At 37.3% G+C, this 22,336-nt stretch overlaps 1 long non-coding RNA gene across 1 annotated transcript in view; it reads right to left on the reverse strand.

Annotated features, from left to right (window-relative positions):
* Positions 1 to 3,730: 3,730 nt before the first annotated feature.
* The window catches only part of LOC306808299, a 114,127-nt gene continuing 95,521 nt past the window's right edge, over positions 3,731 to 22,336 (reverse strand). The window contains exons 3-5 of the long non-coding RNA XR_013775957.1: positions 14,424 to 14,638; positions 6,304 to 6,363; positions 3,731 to 3,850 (exon numbers count right to left, since the gene is read on the reverse strand). This is a non-coding gene — a long non-coding RNA (uncharacterized lncRNA). The remainder of the gene's footprint in view (positions 3,851 to 6,303; positions 6,364 to 14,423; positions 14,639 to 22,336) is intronic.

Here is a 22,336-nt window from a genome sequence, read left to right on the forward strand (position 1 = left end):
ATGATAAGAGACAGAAGCCCTGCTCACAGAAATTCAAGAAATACTGCTGCAAAGAAATTAAAATGCTTTTTGCTGCATTAGTGCAAGGATTAATTGACAATGTCCCAGCAACAACAGCTATTACACTGCAAGAAAGCAGAATAATACTGGGATCAGATACCAGAAAGGACACAGAACAATATCTTGCATCCCTCTCTATCCATTAAACCACTGCTCTGAACCATCGTGAAACAAACCCTACATCAGCTACAGGACATTTCTGCTAATGTGGTTTAACCCCAAATAAGCATCACACAGCTGCTCATTAATTCTCCTCCCAGTGAGAGGAGGGAAAGAATCAGAAGGACAAAAAAGAAAAATATTTAAAAGAGAGAGGAATTAGACCAAACAAGTGATGCACAGTGCAATTTCTCATCATCAATGGACTTATTTTCAGAATCAGAGCTCAGGAAAATGCTGAGGAATAAGTATAAAGAGAATATATGAATAATCTTTTATATTCAGAGGTATTTTTCTTTTCTTTTCTTTTTTTAATTTTCCCCACAATATTTCAAAAGTGACTCTCTGTAGGCTCCAGATAGCAGAATTCTGAAGAGAAAGCAATTCCAATATCACCCCCACCTTCTCTAATCTATTTTTATTGCAATTAAAGTATAGATCACACAAATTAATCTTCCACAAAAGCTTCTATTGTTTTAAATTTACTTCTATTTTTATTCTGAAATGGCAGAGATTTTGTTTTCTCATCTATCATCAGAGATGATATCAAAATGGGGGAAGAGACACAACATGGTAAATGTAGGAAGGAGCAAAAACCCAATTTTTTGGCTGGCTCATATTAGTGTCTGTATTTTGATATTCTTCCTGCAATAAATACATGGAAAAGAGGACACAATTTAGAAAAGTGTTAAATATCCTGCTCCATGCTGCATATAAAATATTTGTTGACAATTATGGGAAGAAATGATAGCCATGGAGAGGTGCCATTGGATAATTGCAATCATTGTTGTTAGCATGTTATAAATAGAGCATCTGAACCTTCAATTTTAGAATAATTTAAATTAGAATATGAAAATATTTCAATTAAAAACTGAGTAAAAAAAAATCTCCAAAACAATAAATGGAGACTTCAAATTTGTTTTTAGAAAAAATATTTATGTAGGGAACCCTTCCAAAGGTTTTTTTTTTTGATCAGTCACTGAACTGAAAAATTCATAAATAACACAATGCTGTTCTTTAACTATAAGCACTATGTTGTAACATTGAAGTTGTTACAAAGTCTATTTCCCATGCTTTATGTAACTAGCATTTATTTCAGACAATGATTTTTATTTGTGTGTTTTCACAAGACTGGATACCTGACCCCTGCCCATACCTAGAATGATTACATTACAGAAATAACCAATTTAATAGGAATAAAAGTCTTGAGTTCCTAGATGCTGTTTAAATATTTTTGAAAAAGGTTCTCTAAGACATACTCTTAAACTGTAGGAGGAAATATCTACCTGCTAGAATGGCCATTTCCAGACAACAAACCACTCCCTCTTGCACATTTTATAAAAGAGGAGTTATAAAATAATACTGAGAGTCTGCTCCACAGCATGTTCACACCTGCTAGGACCTGTCAAAATGGCTCTTTCCAAATTAATTTATTGGTGCAAGACCCACTCTGCATGCTGTTGATGTTACAGCATTCCCAGTCCCACCTCACAGTTTGTTTGTTTTGTGAAACAAAGGAACTTTTTAATTTGTCTTTTCTCAGACAGACTTACAACATGTATGAAGCTGGAGAGATGAATTTGTCAGGATTTATTACAGTAACAAGGTAAGAGATCCTCAGAAGGGAATTTTCTTTCCCAGATGTATAAATATTACAGCGTGATTGAGGTTGGAAATTAGGGTCATCTTGCCCAATCCCCTATTTAAAATAGCTAAAAATAACTGTTTTTTTAAAGGAAACAGATTCTTTCTGTGCTCTGATTTAAGATGCTATGAAAGTTTATATATTGTCAGATTTATATTCAAGAGACAAAAACCCCTTTTAAACCTAACCACAGAACTTGGGTCTGCAGAGACTTCATTCAAAGTTCCTAATTAGCTCTTTTACCTATATATCCACTTTCTGCATATTACCATGAAATAGAAATTGGCCATGAGGGAGAAGGCTGCTGATAAAGAACAGAAAATTCAAAGATGTGCACGGAGATAGCGACTGGTAACCAGGCAGAAGGTAAAAACAGAATGGAGAAGAAATGCAGGGGAGGGCAAAGAGCAGCCTGGGCTAGTGATAGTGCATGAGGTGATGCAGTGGCATGAGGAGTCCTGGGCTGATGGAAGTGAGGTGCAGAGTGGGCAGACCAGGACCAGTGGCATTCCAGACAGTGGCATTTGTGTACAAATTGCTCCTAAACGTGTGCTGATGTGCAGATATGCTCTTGGCTACTGATCCATGATTAGGGAGGTGCTCTCTCTCTCACACACCTCAATGGTCTTTCTGTTTAACAGCTTTTATGCCTTTGGAAAAGTGTTTTTGCTCCTCAGTGAGAGAGAAGCAGACAGGGTTTGAAACAGGCTATCTGCACTGCCCTGGCAATCTCCTTGGAATACAGTGTGGAGATTCAGCCAGCAGGGCTTGGTCATGCAGCTAAGGCATTGTCAGCTTGTTCAGACCAAGAAGCTTTTCCAGCAGCCTGCATCCTGCAGAAAGCCACAGGATTACTCTGCTGGAAAGGGGGAACCTGCTGATCTAGAACTCTGTCACCTTATTAAGGAAGAGCTTGTGAGGAAGCTGTGTGAATTAATCAGGGAGTCAGCAACTTGATAAGTCACTGAGGAAGAGTCCTGCAGTAGCAATGAGCTACTCTGTCCCCTGCCTATGGGGAAGGAACTTGTGTAAGGAGCTGTGGTGACTGTAGAAAATTACCTGGACAAATTACTTGGGGATTTTTCTCTAAACAGGAAAAAAAGAGTGTGTGACTCTATTTCCCCAGGGAACCATTTTCACATTACAGTTCTTCGGTGTTTGTTTCCCTCTCAGCTGACAATCCAAGGATAAACCAGGATATTTCAATTGCTTCTATCCATTACACAGAGAGCAATAGGATTAGGCAAAAAGGAATATGTTCCCTTTTAAAAATCACACCTTGACAGAGAAAACTGATTTGGAATTGTGAAAAGTGAAAGCTGTTTTATTCTGCAAGTGTCAGACCTGTGCTGTCAATGGAAATTGCACAAAGCCTGGAGATCCAGCCATGTAACAAAACAAACAGGAAAATGGATTTACTCAGGCTTGTGTACTGAATGGTTATTAAAGGGGAATCTATGGTAGAGAATGTTGCTTGTCAACAGAAATACCATATTCTCACACTGCACATCCAAAACAGCAATTCACCCCACCCCATAACATGCAGAGTGGCCTCAGTTAGATATTTAGAAGTGTAATATCATCAAAAGCCCCCAAGAAAACTTTATAACAGAGACATCAGAAGAAATAATTATGAAATTTGAGTCAAAATCTTTAGAGGATTTGCCTAATTACTTCCACTTTTGTAAATATAATTATTTTAATTTTTTGGTACCTTAATACTTATGTGGGTTTGGCTCAAGATAATTACCACTGTGCTGACTACTCCAAAAGACAAAATTGGAAGTGGGGAGGGATGATGGAGTGGGATTGGGAGTGGGGAGGGACACATTCATATAACACACTTCCATTTACACACTCACCCAACAACCAAACCTCCCCACCTTTCACTGAGGATGCATCTGTCAGTGCTGTGCACATGAGGTGAATTTCTAGAGGTGTCACAACTTTATGAGGATGAAAAACACAGGGGAAGAGTTGTATGACCTGCAGCAAGATGAGAAGTCTCTCTTTGCAAAATGTGGGTAGATATAAAAATCATGCACTTTCTCATCTGCTGCTTCTGAATTTTTACAAAGAAGAGACTGTTATAAGACTTCTCCCTAAAATAAACAGCATACAGATTGTGATCTCTGACACAAACATCTAAATCTGCATTTGATGAGAACAAAATACTCTGGGGGGAAAAAAATCTGTTTCAAAAGATGCTCAAGAGTATCTGCTACTTCATTGTTTCACAGAATCTCAGATTTATCTTCAATTATCACACAACTACCAGTGGCTCGAAGGGTGAATCATTGTGTCTATAAACCCTAAGAAATTTCAGAATACTGCTGCATTCTCTATTCATCAGATATGGGGAGGGAGAGCTATAGCTTTAACCTACAAGTACTTCAGGGAGAACTGAAGCTTTATTTTTGTTTTATTACAGATGTCACCACAAAGGCAACTCCAGAGGAGAAACTTCCAGTAATCTTCCTAAGAGAATTAGAAAGTTTATGAAACTGTAATTTCATGTTTCTTTATCAGTGATATAGTTGAGTGTAGGGCTTTGGGTGTTTTAAAATCTTTGCTCATCTGATATTTCTTTCTTGTTTGTCTGGTCTGCAATATGTTCCTCACATCTCTGAGTATGTTCCTGTGAAAGTGATGGTTTTAACCCTCTCTGACAAAGGGGCCACTGAGACACTGAGGGAATTGCCTGTGCTTTAGAGCAACTGCCCAGAAGGCTTGATTGTTGGGAGCTAAAAGGACAATCTGTGACAAGGAGTGGGGTTTGCCTCTTCTGCTTCCATCTAAAATTCATGTGGGTATAACTAGATCCAGGCAGACACCTGGGACAATATAAAGCACCTCCAGTGATTATTTCTACAAGAAGAGGACTACTATTAGCAAGGTTATTTTAATCTCCCAGGCTCTGGTCCAAGCCTGTGGTCCATAAGGGATCCAGCTGTGTTCCCAAGATAATCCATAGCTCACATTGAATGTAGTTCATCAAGCTGAATTAGGTTCTGCCACATGCTCTGGTGCTTTAAATTCCTTTAAACCTTATTCTGCACTAGCTGACTCATTCCAGCACACAGTGGAAGCTAAAGGACACAGCTTGTGTGAATTTATATTTTAAATAGCATTGTGCTCTTCATTTGTGTGGGGTAGCAGTTCTCCCCTTAGCACAGGAGATAACTGTTTGAGGAATGTGGCAGCCTTTAGCAGCTATTTGCCTTTCCAGTCTTCCAGCAAAATTTCAAGAAAACAAAAATAATCACCCATCACCAATCATTTTTTCCATCGAAATCTCTTCCCTCAGAATGTGTCAAATGAAAAAAATCCCTTAACTCTCATTAGGGGGTTATTGTCTGTACTTGAGGATGTAAAATGGAAAATACAAACCCCTATTGCTAGGCTAAGAAAGTATTCCCTTCCAAAGTTTATAAATGTTAATTGGGTAAAATAAAAGGCAGTGCTAATGGCTGATATAAACCCAAAAGCCCAGAGATATTTGCATTCCATAAATTCACCCAACTAAGCTTCTCTGCTGAAGTAAGGGAGATGATGCAGTTTTCAGCAACAAACATGAAGCCTAACATAACTGCCTAAGTCAACTACAAAACAGAAGTCCAGCTTGCCTTCCTAGTTTTTACTAGCCCTTTAATTTCACCTAATGATGCTGTTTGTTCTTTAATACAATCTTCCTTTGAATGGTTTCTACAGTTTCTACAGCAGCAATGGAACAGCACACAAGGAGCTGTCTCCTTACAATCAGTCTTGCCTGAGTGAGAGAAAGCTTACTGGGTTGTAATAATAGAGTAATAATCTTTATTATGCTGTATTTTTTTTTGTTTTCCACATGGAAATCAAGGTTCATTTGGCAGTCCTGGCTTTAAAGAATTCATCAGCTAGAGTCAGGCATGAATCTTGAACAGAGGTATAAAGAGTCTGTACCCAGATTATTTTATCATTGCTCTTTTTCTGATTTAACCTCATCTCCCAGTAAGTTTCATGCTTGCAGGGGTCCAGCAAGCAGGACAGACAGAAGGCTGATCTGAGTTCTTACTTATATTTTTGCATATTACCTTGAGATCTGATGTATTTCTTCATTACTGCTCTATTTGTAACCCCCAAGTGATAAGTGCATGGAATAACCCAAATAAGACACAATCTGTCTAATGGAAAACCAGAGGTTTCCTTTCCAGACAGTGATAAATAAAAGTTTAATTTTCATTCCAGCTGGCGTGCAGACAGCCCAGGTGGGGTTTAGCTGACAGGGCATCTAAGCTATGTTCCTCTGCATAAATTGCCATTCTGAATTTTAACCAAGAAAAGTGTGTTGACAAGGGAATTTGTTAAGAAATTATCTTTATCTTGTCTGTGCTATTGCTGCATCTTCAACTTCATTGAAAATCATAGGCAGAATAGTAAATCCCAATAATATAATTTACCTTTATTTCCATGTGCTGTGAGCCAGAGCTTCCCAGATGCTCCCAAAGGTCCCACACAGCCTGCAAAAGGTTTGCAAAGAAAGTCCTTGTTTGAGAGGTTGCATTTCATTTGGGCATTTCACTGAAGATGAATTTTGTTGTACAGCCTTACTAACCTTATTTCTTTTGTTTAAGCAGCCATTTGTGAACTAAACTTGTAAATCCCTACTCAAGATTTTCTAAATATCAACATCTTTCTTTTTGAAAAAAAAATGTTCATTTCTGTGGAAAGGCAACATTTTTTGCAAAGTTTGAACAAAACACCCACAGGTCTTTGATTTATAACAGAATATAAAAACCATGTATTCTGGTGTCCATTTCAATAAGTGAGGGTCTCTTATTGTTTAGAAATCAGCATCACCACAATAGTGCTCTTTATGATTGCAAAGATAAAAACCTCTGCCCAAAAACAACATTAGTGAGATATAGAGACTGACAGATCCTGGGACCAGGTTTTAAAGCTAAGAAAAAGTGATATCTGTGAATATATATGAGAAAACCAGAAATCATATTGGAAAGTAGTCCAGTTGTGTGTATGCTGTGTGAATTAACATGGTACTTTTCAAGGTATTTTCTATTGTCTAAACTACTCACCTTTTAATCAACACTTACATTATTAGTAATATATTGTAATGTAGAAAACAAAATAAAATATCATATAGGCTTACATTTGTAGTAGGGGAAAGAATTGCAAGAAATATACAGAAATAAGGAAAACATATCCAAATCAGAAAATGTTGTTTTTACATTATAATTGCACCTTAAATTTTATTTTAATCCCTGTATAATCCTCAAGTGATTAAGTGAATGTTTAAAGCATCAATCTAGAATGTTTTCACTGCACAAATTTTTTTGGTAATAATTCTGTCTTGGAGGAAGTGAACAATGGCAGGGCCAACAAATTCAAAAAAATGTGTTAAGTATGGTGGAAAATTTTAAAATGCAAAGCTGCCATCACACCTGGGCACAAACTGTACCTTCCATCACAGGTATTCCTTTCAAAGAAACTCCTGGCTTGGCCAAATGAAATAAAATCAAATGGCACACTGATACTACAAAAACTCCCCTAGCCTATTTATTTAGAATTATTAGAAAGAGCTATTTTTGCTCTTTACCTGACCTCTCCTCCCAAGATTCCCAGCTGAATTCTCAGTCCTGTTGCTCCTTTCTCTGGTTGCCCTGAAGGAATTGCATCTCTGAGCATGACAGCAGCCCAGTGTGCTCCTGCTGGCAGGGCTTGCCAAGAGGAGTGCTGGGCTCTGGAGGAGAACATGAATTTCTGAGGTGCCTCACTGCCACCCCTCAGTGCTGGGGTCTGGTCCCCAGGATGGAGAGCAACAGCTGAATTTCCACACAAACCTGGTCCAGGTGTCAGATTACCCTTGTAGCTGTCAGGGGAACTCCTGATGCTTTCACATCATCTGTGAATGCTGAGTTCAAACAACCTGCATGAAATCACTGGGAGCATCTTCTCTGAGAGATTAAATATGCAATATTTTATAACCCAGTTTAAACATGTCCCATGCAAAATTCAAGACTGGATTTCAATATGTAATTTTCTTTTAATTTTTAAACAAGTTCTAGCAATGATTTTTATTTTATTATCTGTACGTGTGGAATGATGAACAAATCAAAATACTAAAATCTATAGATAGTTTGATATTTAATCATTAATCTAGTTTTGTAAAATGAATTTTTAACCAATCATAAATTTAGAAATAATCAGGAACTATATCTGTCATTATTTCCTTAGGTTGCTGACTTGTGAAATAACTGAAACCCATTATCCTTACATAAACTTCTAGTTTCCAAGGCAATTTAGCCTCTAAGCTCTGAAGAGCTGTGAGTTAAATAAGTATGGTTTTCTTTTAGGCATACGGTAGAGAAAACTAAAATTCAAGATGAAAGACAGAAAGAGTATAATGGAACAGTGACAACATGAAATTAAATCAAAGCATTTTTTTAATATAAACAAAATTCTGGTCAGAAAAAAAACTTTTTAAAAAGGCATGTTTGGAGGAACTCTTGAATATTATTAGTAAAGTCCACTGATTAGGAGACTTGCATCCAATGCCTTTTATCATTTATCAATGGACTTTGTTAAATGAATCTCCAGACATTTTATTTCATTTTTTTTTTGCAAATCTATTCATAACAAGGTTTAGAAATAATGCAAAGAGAAGCCTACATCAAAATAAAATTAAAATAGTGATAGATTTTGGAGGAAGGGGAATGAACAATCCTCATTTGCTTTTAAAGGAAATCTATCCCATTGATCTAACTTTTCAGACTTGGCAAAAATACTAAAAATATATGTGGATTATAGTCCTGCAAATGGAAGTTTCATTGTAAACTGCATTCACTTTCAATTTGTGGAATGGGTTGTGAATAAAACCAAAAAACAAACAACCCCCGTCCCAAAAAACCCCAAACAAACCAACAAAGGAAAAAGTGGAGCATCTTTGCAGCAGAGATTAAGGTTCCTCTTTTCCTTTTCTCATTCCAGTGCAAGAGAATTACCATCAGCTTGCTGTTACTCTTTCTCTGCATTTTTCCAACTTTCCATTCTCTCCTCAACCTTCATTTCTGTCTTTCTTTCCTTTTCTCCAACCTCTTTTATTTCTTCAGGGTGCTTAGCAGAATTGTTGATTAATATCTAGTATTACAAGAATTGTGTAACAATTTTTGTGGGAACCTATGTAAACTCAGCTATGGAAGAGTTTCAGAAAACTGCCCATTACTGGAGTTGTCTCAAAGGGTAGAGACACTATCCCTGGCTCAAGAGAGCTTAAGAAGACAAAAGTGTGCTTCAAATTAATTAAAGATGTAGCTAATTTGAAAGTTTTGGTCATGAAAATTTCTCGTTTCATTACAAATCTCCTCAATGTCACCGTTTCAAAGCAATGACTTTGTTAATCACTCTGGATGTTGTTACTGCTTTTTAATATTTTATTTTCCTCCAAAGCCTGTGTGGCAATACCTTACCATGAAAACCATTTTCACAATGGATAAACATTGTACAACTATCAATTTAGAAAAGAGTGTCAAACACTGTTTGGTACTGTCTAATTTCCTTTATGCCAAACCTGAGGGACAGAAGATTCTACTTTGGTCATAGTGCATCAACAGTGCACAAGGTTCTGGCACATGAATGACAACTCTTGAAAAAATTAGGTTTCTTTTTCAGCTACTAAACTGCACAGGTGGGGTGGAAGAGAAAGAGGAAAATTTACTGCTTTTGTTTCAAAGGTTCTCTTCTTTTTCATTGTACTGAAGAAGGAGGACAGGACTGTGTTGTTAATTACATTCTCACATAACTTTTTTTTTACAGATCAAGTCCTCCTTGCCATCCTGTACTACTTTTATGGACACTCTTCCCACTCTTCCACTAACAATATTAATGAAGTTTTTATTGCCTCTTCATACAACTTAGGGGTTTGCTTTTATAGCAGATTTTAAAAAATACTTTGTGCGATAATCTGAAGTGAGGAAATACAATCTGGTTCTGTACCATGTAATATTCCTCTATTCTCCCTTTTCCCTTCATCCAGTCCAGTGCTGTCTTTGCCTTTTTGACCACAGCTGGCTGTTATTTTGTTGCCCCAACTGCTCACAGTTGAAGGGGTTGGTGGTTTAGGGTTTTTTATTACTTTGGCTCAGACTGTTGGGCTACTTCTGTGCCTCCTACTTATTCTGCTCATCCCATCCACAACTCAGACATCTTTAACTCAAATAAGGTCCAGCATGAAAGAACTGAAGTCAAGAGGTGTCTGTGTTGTGCAGGCACTGATGTGAGCATCACTGAGCAAATGTCTGCAGGCCTGGATGCTGCACATTACCCGCTCTCCTAAAATGAAGCAGCTGCAAGCAGGATTCCAGCAGGCTGTTTTGACATGCTGTATCTATCCCTTTCTCTGTCATGGGCCTCAGACTAACAATTATTCATATGGCAAACATCTGGATTTACATAGGAGCCAGCAGACCTGATCTGTTCTGGCACAGAAAAAGGACATGTGAAGAATAGAGCCAACCCTGAATCAGAACCTGGTAAGGAGCAGACCAGCACCACAACCCTGTCCATCCATCTGGAAAAGTAGGATTTAGGAAGAGGATTACAAAGAATTACAAAGATTTTAGGGGAAGGATTATTTTGTTTGCCTGATGTCACATGGACAGTATCTAGCACCTTCACAGAAGCTTCTTGTCTAAAACCATAATAATGTGTATTGTGTTCCTAGGACTGGTTTATCAGGAAGGAAACAAAATGAATCAATATAAACACCAAAACAAAAGAGCAATATCTGACAGGACTGACAGGAAAGCAAACAAGAAGCTTGCAGCACAGCTAAGACCCACTATTAACACTTCAGTTTGGGCCAGGTCTAGCAGGAATTGTCAGTCACCATCCAGAGGCAGGAACAGCAAATTGTGCTCAAGCCTGTGGGAAAGCATAGTTAGAATTCATCCAACATAAGCAATGGTTAGATCAAAAGAACTTTTAATCTAGGACTAGAAGGGTGTAAAATTGTAAGAGATAACCTCAGAGAACTCAGTTTCTGCTAGGAATGCACATGGAATTGATAAGAAAACAGCTTTTCCACAAAAGTGTTCAGTAAGGAAGAGGGATGGATCTCTTTGCAAGCACATGGCAGCCCCCCTTTCCCCATGATTCCAGGCCTAGGAGAATATTGTTACAAATATCTGTACACATGCCTCAAAATCTGGATTCATTCAGGATACAAAACTGCTTTCTGAGTATTTAATTTGCTTTTGATTCACTGGAGGAACCAGAGATTGGCAAAGGGTGTTGTATGAAATAACTATCAAGCCATTTGAAGCCAAAATCTTAGGAAGGCAAGTGAGCAAACTGAAGGCATGGCATCAACTCATTATGGTTTTGTGGATCTAATATTTGTATTGTGAGATGTAATCATGATGCTACCTCCAGTGGAGGAAACATTTGTTTATGTGCAGTGGTCATCAATCAGCCTTCTTACTCTCTACCAAACAACTCTTCCTCTGATATTTCCAGCATCAGAAAAACTGATTTTTCACTTTTTTTCCTGGGAAAAATATTTCAATCACTCAGCAAATGGTGCTTTCTCCATGGATTACACAGATCTGAGTTATAGCATGGTTGGTTCAGAAGATATCAGGCTCTTTCTTTTACTATTTAAAAGAGATGTGAAAAGCAAAACAGTTGGAAAAGATATGATGAAAGCAGGAGCAAGAGTGCAAACATGTCTTTCCCCATACTAGATGTTGATTAGATGAAGAGTGCCTGCTGAGGTTGAACAAATAACAAAGTTCCTGGCTTTTATTTTCTGAAGCTGGAAAAAGCTGATACCCAGAAAATAGTAACATGTCATTAAGTATTCTCCAGTTTCAGTAGTACCTTAATTTTACTTTAGCCCTAAAAATACTCATATAAAATGCTAAAAAGTCTAATGAGACAGTGGTACTTCAATGTTTCTCCTGCTGATGTCACAGAATGTTTTATTGATTCTATTTAACTTCTAATTGGCTCACATTATTAAATTACCATCATTCAGGCTGGAAATTAGTTAAAATGATCAATCAACACAAAATAAGGTCAAGATTATTAGTGACAGACTGGATAAACAGATAAATAGATCGATAGAAAGAAATAAAGATAGATCAATTGGAAGTTTAGACTAAATGGAAAAAGTAGGTCAACATTTTTCTTGTTCCTAATTACATACCCACTGGCTTTTTCTGTGGGGACTTGAAATATTGAAGATTTTTCTTCATTGCATAATTAGGATTCTAAGATCTGACTGATCATGTCAAATTTTGAAGCGGAACAAATAGTGAAAACCAGGCACTCTGAGATGTTCAACCATCAAATTACATTAGCAAAGTCACGGCTTAATAGAATCCTCCACTAATTCCACCAATTTAAGATATGGAGAACACTGACATACTTAAAAGAAAAAAAAAGCTCCACATTAGTTAAACAAACTTACTATAAATCTGTCTAGACTGGTGCATAACCTTAAGTTTGAAAGGTTAGATTAGGACAATTATAAACTGCCTGCATTTTTTTCCCTTGATATATTCCAATCATTACTTATTGAAAGCAATGCATACTACTAATTTAACTAATACCCTCCAATCAAGCATTTCTTTACTTGACTTTGTTCTGTCACATCACTGATTCAGGAACATGGTATGATATCTAGTGAGCTTTTCCTTTTTTACAAAGTGTGTCTGATCTTTTCTCAGCCATATCCAGAACAACTTATGTTTTGTCCTCATTAGCCAAGAATAGTCTGGATCCTTCTTAATGATCACCAGGGAACATTCTGATTTCTCTACAAACTAGGACAAGCTATTTCACTTTTTTGTGCCATGGCTTCCCATTTGAAAATAACAATGCTGGTTTTTGCCCTCTTTTCTTTAAATGGATTAAGATGTGTAAAATGTTGTTTAATGGTAAAAAGAACAATAATTTTATTTTCTGTTTTCCTGTCATCTCAGGATTGGATGTTAAGAACCTGCTAATAATGATGAAAGGTATATATCAGTTGTCTGTTTTAGAAGGGTCTGACTGTAGTGCTAACCACTCAGATTAAAATCCATGTCTTGAATTATGACTTTATTTCTTGTAGGGTTTCCCAAAGCTCCCTCCAGGGGAGACCTGGGTACAGGGACATCTTTATATCTGTTTATGTGCCCCAGGGCTCCCACAGCTATAACCTAAAGTGTGGTAAAATCTTTCTGGATTCCAACTTTTCCTTCCTAAACAATCCTGATTCTTGGCCACTGTGCCAATATTTGTGATGCTGCAAGAGGATGAGCAGCAGAAAATGTTGTGTTCACTGGTGATCTCTACCTTCAGGTGACAGGTGGATAAAGAAATCCAGTCCTTGGCTGTGACAAGCCATGGGTCAGTGCAGGCTGGGAACAGCCCTGCTGAGAAGGACTAGCAATAGGACAGGTAATAGTTTTAAATAAAAAGAGTGGTGGTTTAGATTATTGAAGAAATAAGTTATTGCAGTCAATCCTGAAAAATCTGAACTACCATTTAGTGTTTTCAGAAAGTTCAAAAGAGTGCAGAAAAAATACAAGTGGGAAAAAAAGTATTTCAAATAATTCTTCCTGACAATAAAAGCTCACGCTTCCTAATATTTCTGCAGTACATTTTCAACTCCCATTTTTGATGGGCTCACCTCTCTGACCAAAGTGGTTTCTCTTGTTTCTCCTCAACTTCAGTATCTGCTGCATTTATTTTACTCATTTTTCTACAGGGCATACTTGCTTTACATTTTAAAGTCCACAGAATTCTTCTACCTACAAAAAAATCAATGCATATATGCCTTAGAGCAGATAAGGGCAGCAGTGGCCCTTCAGCAGCCTTCTGATGATGTGTGTTATTAGACTCAGTGCCTGTTCTGTGATTCTCAATGCAGCAGAGCAGAGGAGGTGCTTCTCTAGACAGATTCCTCATCATCCTTCCCCAGCTCCCCCTGGAAAGGTGCTGTTTGTTCTCTGCACCACCCACACTCTCTGTGCCTCAGCAGCAGCTGTGGACTCTCCCCTGGTGCTGCTGCACAGCTCACATCTGCATTAACCACAGAGTACAGGAGGAGAGGTGAGGGGGAAAACACACCCTCCTGCAAATTCGAGAGCATCTAAAAACACATGCTATCTTTTCCTTGAGTGCAATATTAAAATAAAGTGTCTCAAACACATGGGGTCAGCTCAAAATGCACACACTTCTGAACTAAGGCAAGTTAAATTTTTTCCTTGTTGTTGCTTCCATGGTCTTGTTCAAAAAACAAGCAAACAATAAACAACTGCAAGGCACTCTGGAGAATATTTCAACCCTGATGTGCTAAAATAAATGAGATTGGAGGAAAAAAGGAACTCAATTCATCACATAAGGAAAATGTCATACTGCAATACAGTTATATCTGTCATCTTTTAGGTACTTTTGCATGTAAATATAGGAGCTGTGCACATGGTGATGTTCATCACTGTACTGAGGACACTGACAGATTACAGAACTGACAAGGTCTTTCTAGGTCTTAGACACATTTAAAATATTTGTCCTCTACCTGCAAATAAATCAGAAGAAAATTTTAGGTGGAAGGCTGTGTGTCCTTCCTGAGCCCCTTTTGTGCTGCTCTCTGCATCCCAGTGATTTGTACTCCACTCACCAGCCTGATGGAAACATGAGACAACTCCAGATATCAGCTGAAACAAATGCTTGCTCTATGGATCTTTTCAGTAGCAGGCAATGATCTTCCACATAGCTTCAAGGGTATATTATCTTAAAGAAAAATATAGCAGCAAAGTAGAATAAAGAAAAAAGTAAAGTGGAATAACACAAAAGTTCATGGCAAAATATGTTTTCAAGATTTTTGGGAGTTTTTATTAATTTAATTGGCAATATGGCCTTAACTCCTTTTCACACATTCCCTCTAGAAGTATTGAATGACTGTAAATGTTAGAAATCACAAAAAAGTACAGGAGATATTAACATCATGTCTACCATCAGCATTAAGAGTGGAAATAATTTTTAAGGAATTATTAATACCCAGAGATGAATGATGGACAAATAAAACTTTTACCAGCCTCAAAACAGATATTTTATAAAGATGGAACAGGTGTACAATATATGGCTGCTATTTAGAAAGAAGTAGGAATGAATGTCAGAGGGGAAGGAGGGGAAAAGAAAGAAAAACAACTGTTTTGACTGTTGTTAAGAACAATAATTTGTTAATTGAGGTTAATGGTTGGACTAGGTGATCTCAGAGATCTTCCCCAGCTAAAGAATTCTGTGATTCTATGGCTTAGCTAGGTATTGAAAAAAATGTTGAAAAATCAGAAAACAAGTGAATGAAACAAAGAAGTTAATGGAAATTAAAATCAACACACAAACAAGCAGAATTTATCTATTTTTCCAAGCAGAGCCCTAAATACATAATAGCATTTTACACCAAAAATCCTTTGACATATTAAAGAAAATGCCATTTAGGCAACACACGTGGAGAAGAACTGAGACATAGGTTGATCCAAAAAACCTATTCTGCTTATGGCCATACTGGGAATGAGTGAGAAAAGCAGAACTGATATTCAGGTCTGCAAATTCCTTCTCTAAACACCAGAACTTCCTGCTTGGGAGCACATATCTTCCAATAATTTCCTCAATTCTTTCTGCTCTGCTTTCTTTTCTCATATTCTTAGCTGAAGAACTTCTCAACCCAATTTTTCATTGTAAAATGTTCTTTTTTCCTTGTCGTCTTCTGCCTTTCCTTAATTTGGTTTATACCTATTCATGTGGCTGCTCTGACTACAAGATTGGCTTCTAAAGTTTTTATTTTTTATTTCTTTTCCCTTATGTTTTTGTTGTATCTTAATCTTATTTATCAGTAATTGATATAGAGGCAAAAAGATTTTGTTACATTAAGAAATTTGGATGGAAAATGCAATGTTCTAATTCCACTCCATGGAATGAATGGATGGAGATAAAAGGAGATCAGGCCTTGAAGCAACAAGTCTAAAGAACTCACATGAATAATTTTCATCAGTACCACCATTTGTTTTATACTGTTCCTAGCTGTTTAAATTTATGACTTTATGCCAGTTAATCCTCCAGAATTCATTACAGAATAGAAAAGAAAAAAATTCACGAATTTAAAAAATTACCCAAGTATAGACTTTATATTCTTAATAAGAAAACAACAAAAAACCCCAAATCAACAACAACAACAACAAAAAACACATACAAAAAAAACCAAAAACCAAACAACCAAACAAACCACTACCAAAAAAAACCAAAACAAAACCAAAAAACCCCAACAAACCAAACCAAAACAACAACAGAATTTTGGCTGTAAACCAAAATCTCAGAAAATATACCTACCACTCACACAGGAAATCTTATAAAGAAATTTATAAGGAAGTCCATCAATATATTTACACAGTGAAAAATTCTCTTAATTTACACACTGAAAAAGCCCTAAGTTGACAGATTGGACTCCTTTTCACTTTCAAGACCCTGAACTAATCCTCCCATGAGAAGTAAAAGAGGAATTAGCATCAAAGCAACTTTCTGCAGGCAGTAAGTAGGGGGAGGTCTTTTCTTGAAAGATTTTGATTTATTAAAATATTCCAGAATGCAGAGCTCTGTAGTATGACAGAGATTTTTCTAATTTGGCAAATTACAGCTGAACCAGAGTTGCAGGCCTACTATTTATTTATTTATTGTGTTTCCTCTATTATACCACATTTTGTACTGATAGAGCATGGAACACTGAAGATATTTTGTATAGAGTACAATGTATGGAGAACATGTCCAGTACTAGCAATCCTGTAATAATAGCAAGATCACAGAAAACAGCTCTTCCTCTCTGCATTTATTCTCTAGAGACTCTTTATAAATATGGAATCTCAGGTCACTACAAGGAGTGGAGTAAGGATCAAAAATGTTCTATTAAAATTGATTTAGGCGATAACATGCAAAAGAAATGGCCATGTAAGCTGATAAGGAATATTGTAAGGACAGAATATGGCAAAAAATATTAGAGAACTTAGATTCTACCTTCAGGAAGAATGATCTGCCACTTCCCTATAGAAGGGATTAGAAAGGATTTTCTTTAGAAAGGAAAACATAAAACATCCAGGTGCTGTGTGATGTGACCTCTTTTCATTGGTGATCATGATAGAGAGAAAAGTTACAAAACTGAACTCCAGACCAAAGAAATCCCTCTTCTGACAGGCTAAGCCACAAGCAACCTCAGCCATATTCTGAACTGAATTTGAATTGCAGAGCAATAAAGGACACCTACATGTGCCTCTGAGGAGAAAAGGGAAGAAAAAAATGTTTATGGTACATGCTCAAGAAATGAGATATTGCGTGCAGAGATTGCACTGTGAATGTCCAAGCAGGGCAAGAACCCAGCTGGACTCCTGGTTAGTTTTCAGCTGGTACAAACAATTTTCACCTATTCAAGATTAACAGATTCAATGGTTCAGCTAAGGTTACTTTCTGTGAAATGGCCCAATGGATTTTTCTCTTTATTTATATTTTTTAATTTTACTTCCTTTCCTGACCTATTTTTTTTGCATCTTTCAAAACTTGCAGTGATGCTAATTATTCTTGTCATCAGCTCTTACTCGTGACACATCTTTGCAGACAACTTATCCAAAGTTAATTTTTAACATAATATTCATACATTCATAATTCAAAATTCACATATTCCAACATAGTTTAAGGCAGGTATAAGCAGTAAGAAGATTAGTGTTGAATATTCAGATGTAGGTAAAAGGAGGGCATCACTCTGTATGAACAGACTCATCTGTCATTGTTTACAGAATGTGTGAAGATTTTTTTGGTGCTTTTTTTGTTTTTATGTATAACTCTCTGAAGTACATGAAAAATACTAGATGTATGTAAAGCCAAAACATGGCACCTTATGATCACAGATGCTACTGATAGCCCCTCTGAGCCCAATGACATCTATCAGTTATTTCAAATGGCACAAACTGTAGTAGTCTGGACCCTGTTGGAGAGGTTGAAAAGAATCGTATTTCTAAAACTCTTCTGCAGTGAGGAGTTTACCATGATCCCCTTCATTAACAATTTACTCCTCAGCTCACTGTGCAGTCAGCATGTTTACAGGTGCAATTTTACAGGGAAGATATGAACTTCACTTGCTTGGTTGCAAGTATTGGGTTGCAATGCAGAATGTGACCAGAAATGTGGATTCTGTCCCCATCTGTTGGAGTGGGTGGGGCAGTGACTCTGATCTCCTGGCACATATTATCTGCTAATGGGCCATCTTTAAGCCAGCTGGGCAATCATCTTTATCTTCCCACAGCCCATCCTCCCTCCAGGAGATATCTCCTGTTCATGGCCAGTGAGTCCCAGGGCATGACTGATAAAATTCCATCATCCCACTGGGAGATGCTCCAGCCAGGGGAGGAGCCAAGCCTTTCCTACCCAGAGAAAAACTGAGATTTTGGACACCAACGTACCTTCTTTCCACTGGATTCCAGAGGAAAGCCAGACCTTTCCACATCATCCCTGGACCTTCAGAGGAAACTGCACCTTCTCCAGGAGCACTGCTCCAGCTGAACCACATCTGCCACTGCAGGAGGATGCAGCCACCATGGAATGGGACTGTGCCACCACCCTGACTGACTGACGGGTGTCAGCTTGGATTCTGACTCTGGCAGTGTTTGGGATTGTTCTTTGTAATACTGTATTTCTATTTTAATTTTCTTAGTAAAGAACTGTTCTTCCTAATTCCCATATCTTTGCCTGAGAGCACCTTAATTTCAAAATGATAATAATTTGGAGGGAGGGGATTTGCACTCTCCATTTCAAAGAGAAGCTCCTGCCTTTATTGGCAGACACCTGTCCTTCAAACTAGGACAGTGGATTAAATTGGGAAGGGACCAGAGCTGCTGTAAGGGACTCAAGAACATCCATTGGGAATGTGTGGAGTCGTTGGGTTGGTCTCAACACACCATCCAGAAGCTGCACAACATTTAGTTCAAAAGTCATTGTAAGTAATAGGGGCCTGACTAAACTTGTTTCCTTGATTTAGTACAAAGTATTAGCTTCTGGGTAAAAATATTGTCAGGGTTCTACTTTTGTACAGAGCTTTAGGCATTCAGACATTGGTGCTCTCAGTTAAAGTGAATTACCAGTTTAAAAATAAACCATGGCACACAGCAATGAGAAACAGATTATGAGATTTAAGTGGCTTAATTTTACTCTTGTCTGGTTTCAAAATTATGAACAAGTATCCTGGTAAGCTGTAAATGTAATTTTTTCCCCTGAAATGGAACAGTTTTATATCTGTCCAATGCAACTCAAGCCTGGGTGCCCCAAATAATTTATCTTTGTACTGGCTTCAAACTCTCTACAGATTTCAGCAAAAAAGAGATAAAACACTAAAAAGAAATCCATAAAGAAATTTGTGATAGCATCAAACATGGCAGCAGTATTTATATTTGAAACTGATCTGATAAGAGGAAAAAAGGGAAACACCTGTAGCAGCTGAATTAAAGCTCTGAGGAGTTAAGAAAATTAGAACAGAAAGAAGATGGCACTATTGAAACTGAACTCAAAGCTGAGAGAGTATACCTAATCTGCAACACAGTCTTCTTAGTGCCCCATAACTCAGGACAGGATTCTGCAGCAATAAGTACAGACAGAAGTCAGATAGGAATGGGAAATATCAGTGAGAACCTCACAAAGGAAAGTTCCAGCTGAGTTCATGGCTCTGTGGGTCAGAGAAAAGGGTCAGCAGAGGTGGTGGCACACTATCCCTTGATATCCTGGGAAAAAAATATTTTCTGCAATAGGTGTTGGAGAAAGTATATTGAAAATTACAAAATTCTTTAGCTACATACTTAAAATCATCTTTCATGGCTGGATTGTTCTGACAATTTCAAATATATATTTTGTTTTCATATAGAACTTAATGACAAGAAAACTCCATAAACTATAGCCTTCTGTTCTCCTAAAATTATGAAAACAAATATAAATTGAAAGAGGTGATTTTATTCTGCAAGGCTTTTGATTCTCTCCACACGATAACAAGTTTTAATTCATATTCAGTGTTCTTGATGTGATTTAAAAAACAACAACAACAACAAAACTTACCAAAAGATTTCACATCTGTCACATCTTCTGGAGTCTTTCCTGGTAACAGTATTCATTATTGCTCAAGTCAGTATAAGAAATAGATAATGTGTGTTTTTTCTTTTGACAACTATTAATTTCATTGAAAGCATGGATGAGTAGGCCTGTGTAGACACATGATTTAAGGAAGCAGTGTTTAGATCAAATCTCCTTTGAAAAAGGTTGATTGACAGGGCAGTATTCCATGTGACTGTTTTGCAAATTATAACTTGCATCTCACTTGAAGAAAAAAAGTAGAAATAGTTTGTGTTTTCTTTGAGGCATGCCACATCAGGCAAAAGAATTTCCTTCTTTGAAGAGATTTGTTGTAAATGTCAGAGGTAAGACATATATGTATTTGGGAGAAAGAAATAAAAATTGAATGCAATGAGAGCTGAAGCAACTCCTCCCCCAGACCCCAGACTAGGTCTCTCCTCCTAAGGAATGCAGCTCTGACCTTTCCTTGCACTTCAGGGAAGGTAATTACCTCTGCTGCCTCCCAAAGTATTTCAGCATCTACCCCACCTGGTTTTGTGTCTTCTGCTGGGACATCTGCCTGTACAGGGTGTGAACCAGCAGGTTGTTTCAACTTTTTTTTAATAAAATTTTTCTGCTTTCCCCTAGCCAAAGTAAATGATGCCATTATATGCTTCTTTTGGTTTTTTGTTTTTGTTTTTGTTTTGTTTTGCTTTGTTTTTTTTTTTCATGGGCACTGTTGACAAGAGAATTCTTTCACTCTCCAATAATTTAAATACCATAAACCTATAGTTATTCTGTCATTGCAGCCTTAATTCTACAGCTCTTCATAGACAGATCCAACAACTAGAAATATCCTTTCCATCAAAATTCAAACCCAGTGGCTGCATTAAAATCTTGTTCATGCTCAAACCTGACAGTGATGGAAGTCACACTGTGAAACTCCCAACCTTGCACTCAGACAGAGCAGCAAAAGCCATTTCTGGGCAGGCTGTGGGGTCACCTTCTGCCTGAAGCCATCCCAAAAGCCCATTTCACTCTCACAGAATCATTAAGGTGGAAAATCTCCAATGTCATTAGTCCAGCCATTATCTCAGCACCATCTTGTTCACCACTAAACTTGCCTTCAAATGTCACATCCTCACAGCTTTTGAGCCCTTCCAGGAGTGCTGATCCCACCACTACCCTGGGCTGTATGTTCCAATACCTGACCACACTTTCAGTGAATTTCTCCTAAACATCCAGTGTAAACCCTCCCTGGTGCAACTTGAGGCTTTTTCCTCTGGTCCTCTCAGTTGTTACTCAGGAGAAGAGAATGCCCCATCCTTGGCTGCAAGCTCCTATTAGGGAATTTTGGAGAATGATAAGGTCCTTCATATTTCCCAAGCTCAGAAATTTCCCTGATATTTGCAGTGTTTAGCATGTATCTGCGACAACAGGTTGTGGAGAAAGAGATTCTGTACATTTTGACTTGTGCACTAGATTTAGGAAAGAGATTTTTCCACATCGCAGCCACTCCCAAAACAATTGAAAATCAACCCAATTATATCATAAACCTGCAGAGAATCAGTCACACAAAGTCAAGGATATGCCTAATTGAAGGCTTTTACTTGTGCTTTTTTGCCCCTGTGTCAGACTCCATCACAGATGCCTTAATAACCAGTTATTTTCTTCCAGCTGACACTTAAAAAGTGATTCTATTTATAGAAGAAAATAGAAATAAAAAAGTAGAGATTTAGAATCTACACAGAGAAGCATCTCTAAGGAGGACAGAAGTTCAACCAGGTGATATAACAGGGCTGGTACTCAGCAAATGCTACCAGGACCAAATAAATATGACTTGAATTCTTATTTTATGTTATTTTCCTGATTCTATGTATGTAAACAGCCAAGTTTATAGTAGAAATTGCTACACTGAACAAGAAATGATCTGTTATATAACTAAATAAAAAAAAAAAAACCTTCACTTGATTGTGTAGTTAAGTTTTTCACCTTGGAAAAATATGACTTCTACTATCATGTTTATATTTATTTTTCTACAATTTATTCAATATATATTTTACTGTAGAGTGGTTCAATAAGAGCTGTTGCTTGCTGCAACTCAGGTTTGCACTCAGCTGCAGATGCCTTTAGACTACTGCTCTTCACTAGATGCATCTCAAGTATTCACATTTACAGGTGTCATTGCTTTTACAATAATTTCTTTCCTTGTAAACCTAGTCTGAAACCTTTCTCAGACAGGCAATCCACAATACTACAAAAATTGCCTGCTTTAAATGTTATTTTCCCCACATCTAATTTAGAGACAATTAAATAACTTTACAACTCACTCCAGGGTTGGTTCATTTTTATTTT

This window comes from Erithacus rubecula, assembly GCF_903797595.1.
Source record: "Erithacus rubecula genome assembly, chromosome: 15".
NCBI lineage: Eukaryota > Metazoa > Chordata > Aves > Passeriformes > Muscicapidae > Erithacus > Erithacus rubecula.